Source organism: Marmota marmota, unplaced genomic scaffold (assembly GCF_001458135.2).
Source record: "Marmota marmota marmota unplaced genomic scaffold, marMar, whole genome shotgun sequence".
NCBI classification, from domain to species: Eukaryota; Metazoa; Chordata; class Mammalia; order Rodentia; family Sciuridae; genus Marmota; species Marmota marmota.
The window spans coordinates 198,881-207,145 of NW_025999862.1; the positions used below are offsets into that span (position 1 = coordinate 198,881).

General features: G+C 37.4%; 1 protein-coding gene across 5 annotated transcripts in view; it reads left to right on the forward strand.

Moving 5' to 3' along the window:
- The first annotated feature begins 6 nt into the window (after nt 1–6).
- The window catches only part of Anxa7 (annexin A7), a 31,900-nt gene continuing 23,641 nt past the window's right edge, over nt 7–8,265 (forward strand). For 4 of the 5 annotated variants that reach the window (XM_048809028.1, XM_015500487.2, XM_048809042.1 and 1 more), the window contains exon 1: nt 7–82. The gene's annotated coding sequence lies outside the window, so the exon portion shown is untranslated. Of the gene's footprint in view, nt 83–380; nt 442–8,265 lie in introns of those variants that run through there. The other variant, XM_048809036.1, reaches the window with a different exon arrangement.

An 8,265-nucleotide genomic window follows, 5' to 3' on the forward strand; every position in this document is an offset into this window, starting at 1 on the left:
GCCGGCGCCCCGCCCTCCCCCGGCCCTCCCCGGCTCCATCTTGCGCGCGAGCGGGTTGGGCTCCGACGCTGCTCCGGGTCAGGTGAGGAACTGGGCTCTCGCCTTTCGCCCTTTCTCCCGCCTGGGTCACCTCGCCCCCAGCCCGCTGTGGTGGCCGCCTTCCGGGAAGCGGTGGGGTCCCGTGGGTTCCCCGCGCCCCGGCGCAGTGGTGGCGACTCCAAACCCGGGCTGCAGGGCGGGGTCGCGTCGGGGTGGCACGTACTAGGGAGGCCGACAGGCCAGGCGTGCCGGAAGACCGGGGGATCTTGTTGGTTGGTCCTTTGTGTCACTGGGCTCTGCCGGGATCCTAGAGCAGTGACGCCCAGCCTTCTGGCAGGTAGACCACCAGTGGAGAGGCTGAGGTCAGGGTGTCCCTACAGAAGCCACCTTCTGGGAGGCCAGGTAGGAAAACCCGCCAGCGGCACTGAAAGCCAGATCTGGCTGGGGACTGACTAGACTTTCTGGTGACACAGCAAATTGAGGGAAACGGGAAATTTTGTACTTTGCATAGTGAACTCTTGAGACAGAATTCAGAAACCTGAGACTTGTAGTCTGGGTTAGGTTTACGATTCTTGGGAACTATTCTACGAAACAGCATTCCAGATTTGATTCCTCTTCATTGAGACCAACAGCCAAAGTGCACGGATTGCAGCCCGCCCTCTGAGAACACCCAAGAAAACCAAGGTGCAGAGGGAGATGGGTGCTGTCCACTATAAAGGAAAAGAACCCACCGTCTTTAAACTCTGTAATTTGTCGGCTGATAACGAGCTAACTTGATTAATTTGTCTTAATTACATTATGTGTGTAAAGAGCTACTTGTCAGAAAGGCATTTCAAGCACTAGATAGGCAGAAGAGATAATTTTGGTTACTGCAAACTTAAGCCGACTTTTAATTCCCTCCTGTCTATGCAGAAGACCAGCCATCTTTCCACATTCTTTATCCAAATTACTGACTGATTTAAATGGTCCTTCCAGACCTAGAGGCAAGTTTTGGAAAATTGTATCTGATGTTGCCCAACTTCAGTCACCCTTCCTGTTTTTTTTTTTTTCTTCTTCATAAATTTGCAACAGCTGCCTCCTGTGTTCTGGGCTGCAGGCCAGCTTTGGGACTTCCATTGTAAGACCCACCCATTTACCAGCTGACTCACTGGGTGGAGATAGTTTGGAGAACCTAGAATGATTTTCTAGTTCACTAAAAGTGTTTGAGGATAGGGAATGTTAAAAGGAAAATAAAAGCTCTGGTTCACCAGTAGAGTCTTATTATTCACTTTGGTAAAGTTGTGTAATTTATTGAGTCATCCTGGGATTTGTTTAGATTTTTTACAAAAACTTTTTAAGTTTACCTTTTGAATAGATGATACTGCACAATGTTAAAAGAGACTGAAAGGACATTGAAACGTAAGTTTCCTTCTCCTTGAGCACTCCTCTCAAGTGGCAGTCACTGTTTTTTACTTCCTTGTGTATTGTTTCAGGGATATTCTATACGTACACAAGAAAATAAATGTATTTCTTATACATATGGTTTCAGATTATCTATACAGTTTTTCACCTTGCTTTTTTTCACTTTGGAGAGAGTTTTGGAGAGTTTCATATGTGGGTTGAAAAGCTGCCTCCCCTCCCATCCCCCGCTACACACTAGAAGCACTTTACCACTGACCTACACTCCCAGACCCCCACCTTTTTTTTTCTCCCGAATTTTGAGACAGGGTCTTACTGATTTGCTTAGGACCTTGCTAAGTTTCTGGGACTGTCTTTAAACTTAGGATGTGTCTGCCTCAATCTCCCTAGTACTGGGTTTACAGGCATGCACCATTGCACCTGGCCTTCCTCATTTTTGAGAACTGCATAACACTTCATTTAATAAATGCCCATAATCTATTTCACCTGTCCCTTACTGATGGCTGTTTACAGATTTTTAAAATTTGTTATTTATTTATTTATTTATTGGGGGGGTGGTACTGGGGATTGAACATAGGGGTGCTCTACCACTGAGCTACATCCCCAGCCTTTTTTTTTTTTTCATTTGACATAGGCTCTCATTAAGTTGCTGAGGCTGGCCCTGAGTATGAGATCCTTTTGCCTCAGTCTCTTGAAAGCTGGGATTACAGGGGTACATTTGGCTTATATAGGTTGTTTGTTTTTTTTTTTTTTTTTAGAGCGGGGGGAGAGAGAGAGAGAATTTAATATTTATTTATTTTCGTTTTCGGTGGACACTTAATGTTTTTTTTAATTGCAGATAATACTGTAATCATCTTGTATATACATAAATTTGCACTTGTGCAAGTATTTCTATAACATTCCTGGAAATAAAATTGCACTTTCTACCTTTTCATATAATTCCATTCTTTAAAATGTACTGAAATTCACTATTTAAAATTTAATTTTTATTATATGTAGTTAGGCTTTGCTTTATTTTCATTGTTTTGAAAATCTTATTGACATAATTCGTCTAAGCACATAAAAGTAGGATTTAATATAGTAGTTAAATGTAGGAATAGAAGTTTGTCTTGGAATAATTAAAAAAATTTTTTTGTATGGGAGGCTGAGGCAGGAGGTTTGCGAGGTTCAAAGCCAGTCTGAGCAATGGCAAGGTTCTCAGCAACTCAGTGATATGGCTCAGTGGTCGAGTGCCCCTGAGTTCAATCACCAGTTACCCCCCGACCAAAAAAAAAATTTTTTTTATAGGTATAGATGGACAGAATGCCTTTATTTTATGAAATAGATAACATTTTTATTTCCATTATATAGATAAAGAAGCAAACAAGAGATAAGTCACTTTCACATTGTTTTACAATTGGAATATGACAGATCTATATGAATGGAAACATAAGGAAAGAAGAAACTTTCTTTGGGAAGCCTTTTAGTTGCTGAAGCTCTTCCACCACTAAATTTAAAAGTCAGTGTCTGGCTTCCTTTCTAAACATAATTCAATAGAATGTTGACCATTTTTTGCTTATAATGTCAAGTGAGAGAAAACAAGATTTATTTTTTTCAAGTTACAATTACTTTTGTTTTAAATTAGATTTTTCAGCCTCAATGTGAAGTCAAGGAAAATGCAAGTATCTGAATCTGAATTATGATTAAGACCATAATACATTAGCTTTTTAAAATTAATTTTTTTAACAGTAGAATATATTTTGACATATTGTACACAGTGGAGCACAGCTTCTCATTCCTGTGGCTGTATATGGTGCAGAGTCACTCCAGTAGTGTAATCATACATGTATATAGGGTAATAATGTCTGTCTCATTCTACCACCCTTTCCTCCCCACAGCCCCACGCCTCCCTTCACTCCCCTCTACAAAAACCAAAGTTCTTTCATTATTTCCTATCCCCCATACCACTACTGATTAGCACCCACTTATCAGAGAAAACATTCAGCCTTTGGTTTTGGGGGAATGGCTTATTTTACTTGGCATGATATTCTCTAGTTCCATCTGTTTACCTGCAAATGCCATAATTTCATTCTTCTTTAAGGCTGAGTGATATTCCATTGTGTATATGTACCATATTTTCTTTATCAATTCATCTGTTGAAGGGCATCTACTTTGGTTCTATAGTTTAGCTGTTGTGAATTGAGCTGCTATAAACATTGATGTGGCTGCGTCACTGTAGTATGTGATTTTAAGTCCTTTGGGTACAAACCAAAGAATGGGATAGCTGGGTCAAATGGTGGTTCCATTCTAAGTTTTCTGAGGTATCTCCATATTGCTTTCTATGGTGGTTGCATCAATTTTCACTCTCACCAGCAATGTATGGGTATACCTTTTCCCCCACATCCTTGTCAACACTTATTATTGCTTGTATTCTTTAATTGCTATTCTGACTGGTGTGAGATGAAATCTTAGAGTTTTGATTTGCATTTTTCTAATTGCTAGTGATGATTAATGTTTTTTCATGTTTATTGATTGATTATATTTCTAATTCTGTGAAGTGTCTGTTCAGTTCCTTAGCCCATTTATTGATTGGGTTGCCTTTATTTTATGTGGTGCTAAGTATTGAACCCAGTGCCTCACATGTTAGGCAATCAGTGTACCATTGAGCTACAGCCCCAGCCTCTGTAATAACTTCTTGAGACTTAGAAATTTAAATTGCTAATGTAGTCTTTAGTATTGCAAACTATTTGTTGTATATTTATCACATAATTATTTTCAGATTTTTAAACTTTTTTTTTTTTTTTGACCCTAACCCTTTTTGGTCCATTTAGTTTTTTTTTTTGTTTTTTTTTTTTTAAGAATTTTTTTAATATTTATTTTTTAGTTTTCGGCGGACACAACATCTTTGTTTGTATGTGGTGCTGAGGATCGAACCCGGGCCGCACGCATGGCAGGCGAGCGCACCGCTTGAGCCGCATCCCCAGCCCCGTCCATTTAGTTTTTTTTTTTTTTTTTTAATTTTTATTGTTGGTTGTTCAAAACATTACATAGTTCTTGATATATCAACCGTCCATTTAGTTTTGATGCAGACATCAAACCTGACACAGAGAACAAAGTTCCTATTTTCAAACCCAGGTTTTTTGGTTCCAAATGACTATATGCAATTTATTTTTTATTACGTTTTTTTGTTGGCTTATAACTTTGACTCAATATGTGCACATTCATTTTCAGTTTAGCAGATTTTTAGTTTGTATTCTGTGTATTATAAGGGATACTGTAATAACATCTCACTTTCCTATGTTTGTTCAAAAGGTTAGATACTTTTCTCTCCATATTTTATCTGCACCTAGGACAAAATGGATTTTCTTAAATTATCTGACTTGCAATCAAGTCAGACTCAGTTGGCATCTATTGTTTTAAAGATTGGAGATTGAACCCGGGACCTCCTGCATGTGTATGTGCTTTCCCATTGAACTACATCCCAACCCTTGTTGGTCACCTTGATGTACAAGAAATATAAATCATTTTTGGCTATGTTGGGGAAAAGCATCAAAACATATATTTTAAAATTTAAGAAATTTGATGGTAGGTCCAGAAATGCCAACATGTTTTGGTACCAAAGTATAATTCACAGACCAGCAGCATCAGCATCACCTGGGAGCTTTGTTAGCAGTGCAGAATCTGAGTCTGCATTTTAACAAGGGGTGATTAACATACATATTAAAATTTGACAAGCATTGTTTTTGTCCACTACATTGTACAAAGAAGAGAGAGACTAGATAAATCAGGTGGGATGGGTGATCTCAGACTTAAGGGCCAAGTCAATTAATGATAACAGTTAAACAAAGCCATACTAAGAGAGGTTCCAGTGGTGGAGATTTTATTTTAGAGGTTAGGTGTTGATAAAAGATTGAACTAAATTAGAGTTAGTACTAAGGAGATCTGAATGTCAGGCCAAGAATTTTGATACTCCAGCAGTAGCCAGCTGGATTTGTGGTCTGAAGGATTTCTGGTCTGAAGAGTAATTTGTTTAAAGAGCAGCATGTTAGGAAGGATCAACTAATGCAGTGCCCAGGACAGTTGGAAAGGTGAAAGAGTATAAGCAAGAATATAAATGAAGAAATAATTTTAGTTATATAGGCATCAAGTGATAAAATCTGGTCCAAGGTGTGGCCATGAGAATAGAAATGACAGGAAGAAAAGGAGAAGCATTTCAAAGGAAGACTAGAAAAATATTGGTTTACTTTCTACCCTGGAGTATTAGGTAATTTAAGTAGTGACACCACTGTTGACATATAAGGGATGTTAAGAGTAGTCTAGTAGGGAATGATGAGTATTTAATTTCACACCAGTATCAAAGACCTCCTGATTGGCTATTGCTTTTATTCCCCTTGTGGTGCTCAGGATTAAACCCAGGGTCTTTTGCATGCTAAGTATGTGCTCTACCACTGAGCTACATTCCTGAGTTCTTGACTTTCATTTTAATCTGCCCCTTATTCTATTTTGGTGGTTATTCGTCATAATTACATTTTACCTTTTGCTTTGTATCTGGCACTGTTCTACTTTCTTGCCAGTCTGTGCCCACACGTTTTAAAACATTGTTTAAATCTTTCATCATTTATTCTCCAGCTACGTTAGAGTTTATTGGTAAATGTTAAATGATTGCTGACATATAGATCTATTTCCTAGATACATTATATCTGACCACCAATAGTATTTTAGATTTGAACAAGCTGAAAAAAGGTACTCTTTTGAAAAATTTTTAAAATATTTTTTTATTTGTAGATGGACACAATACCATTATTTATTTTTATGTGGTGCTGGGGATCAAACCCAGTGCCTCATACATGCTAGGCAACTGCTCTACCACTGAGCTACAACCCCAGCCCTCTTTTGAAATTTTTTATTTGCAATTTTAGGTTAATGTTTTCTTCAAATGCAAAATATAACAATATGTATTTCATATACATATTGTAACATTTTTGTTCACATGGGCTCCATTTATTTTATGTGAGCTGTCTTTTATTTTAAAAAATGAAAAAATGTAGTCACAGAAGTAGACAGAAGGGGCTGGGGATGTGGCTCAAGTGGTAGCGTGCTCACCTGGCATGCGTGCGGCCCGGGTTCGATCCTCAGCACCACATACAAAACAAAGATGTTGTATCCGCCAATAACTAAAAAATAAATATTAAAAAAAAAAAGAAGTAGACAGAAGAATATAATGTATCGCTATGTACTTGTCACCTACCTAGCACCGACAATTATCAGCTTGTCTTGTTTTGTCTATATGTACCTATAAGTGTTCCTTTTTTTCCACATCCTCTCCAGTATTTATTATTATTCGTATATTTGATGACTGCCATTCTGACTGGTGTAAAATGAAATCTCAGTGTAGTTTTGATTTGCATTTCCCTAATTGCTAATAATGTTGAATATTTTTTCTTATTTGTTGGTCATTTGTATTTCTTTTGAGAAGTGTCTGTTTAATTCATTTGCCCATTTATTAATTTGGTTTATTTGACTTTCTTTGGTATAAAGTGTTTTAAGTTCTTTATATATTCTAGATATTAATGGCTGTGTCAGAAAAGTAGCTAGCAAAGGTTTCCCCCATTCTGTAGGTTCTGTCTTCACATTCCTAATAATTACTTTTGCTGGGCAGAAGCTTATTAGTTTGATGCTGTCCCATTTAACTCTTGGCATTATTTCCTGAGCTGTAGGGTTCCTACTGAGAAAGTCATTGCCTGTGCCTGTATGCTAGAGTGTTGTCCCTACATTTTATTCTGAGAGTTGCATAGTTTCTGTTCTAATTCCTAGGTCTTTGATCCATTTTGAGTTGATTTTTTTTCATTGTTGGTATATAGGAAAGCTGTTGATTTATTTATTGTGTGTAGTAGTTTCATTCTTTTACCTGCAGGTAGTCAGTTTTCTTAGCACCATTTGTTAAAAAGGGTGGCTTTTCTCCAATGTATGTTTTTAGCACCTTTATCAAGGATCAGATGACTGTAGATGTGTGGGTTTGATTCTTGTTTTCTATTCTGCATCATTCGTCTATGTCTGTTTTTATGCCAGTACCATGCAGTTTTTGTTACTACAGTTCGGCAGTATAATTTAGAGTCAGGTATTGTGATGCCTCCAGCATTGCTTTTTTGGCTTAGAATTGCTTTGGCTATTCTGAGTCTTTTGTTCTTCCAAATGAGTTTTAGGACTGTTTTGTGTAGTACAGTGATGAATGTCATTGGTATTTTGATGGGAATTGCATTGAATCTGTATATTGCTTTTGGTTATATGAGCATTTTAACAGTGTTAATACTGCCTGTTCATGAACATGAGAGGTCTTCCCATCTTCTAAGATTCTCTTCAATTTCTTTTTTCAGTGTTTTATAATTTTCATTGTAGAAATCTTTTACCTCCTTGATTAGATTTATTCCTAGTTTTTTTTTTTGGGGGGGGCTATCATGAATGGAATTGTTTTCCTGATTTTTTAGCAGATTTATTGTTGGTATATAGGAAAGCTATTGATTTATTTTATTTTATTTTACTTTTTAAAAATTTATTTTACCTTTATTTTATTATTTTTTTTTTAATGTGGTACCTCAGGGATCGAACCCAGTGCCTCACGTAAGTGCTCTACCACCTGAGCCACAACCCCAGCCGCCCCCCAGAAAGCTACTGATTTTTGTATGTTGATTTTGTAACCTGCTTCTTTGCCAGATTTGTTTATTATTTCTAGCAGTCTTTCAGTGGAATATTTTTGATCTTCTAGATATAGGATCATATTATATACAAAGAGTGATAATTTGACTTCTTCCTTTCTGATTTTTTAAATACCTTTTTTTTTTTTTTTTTTTA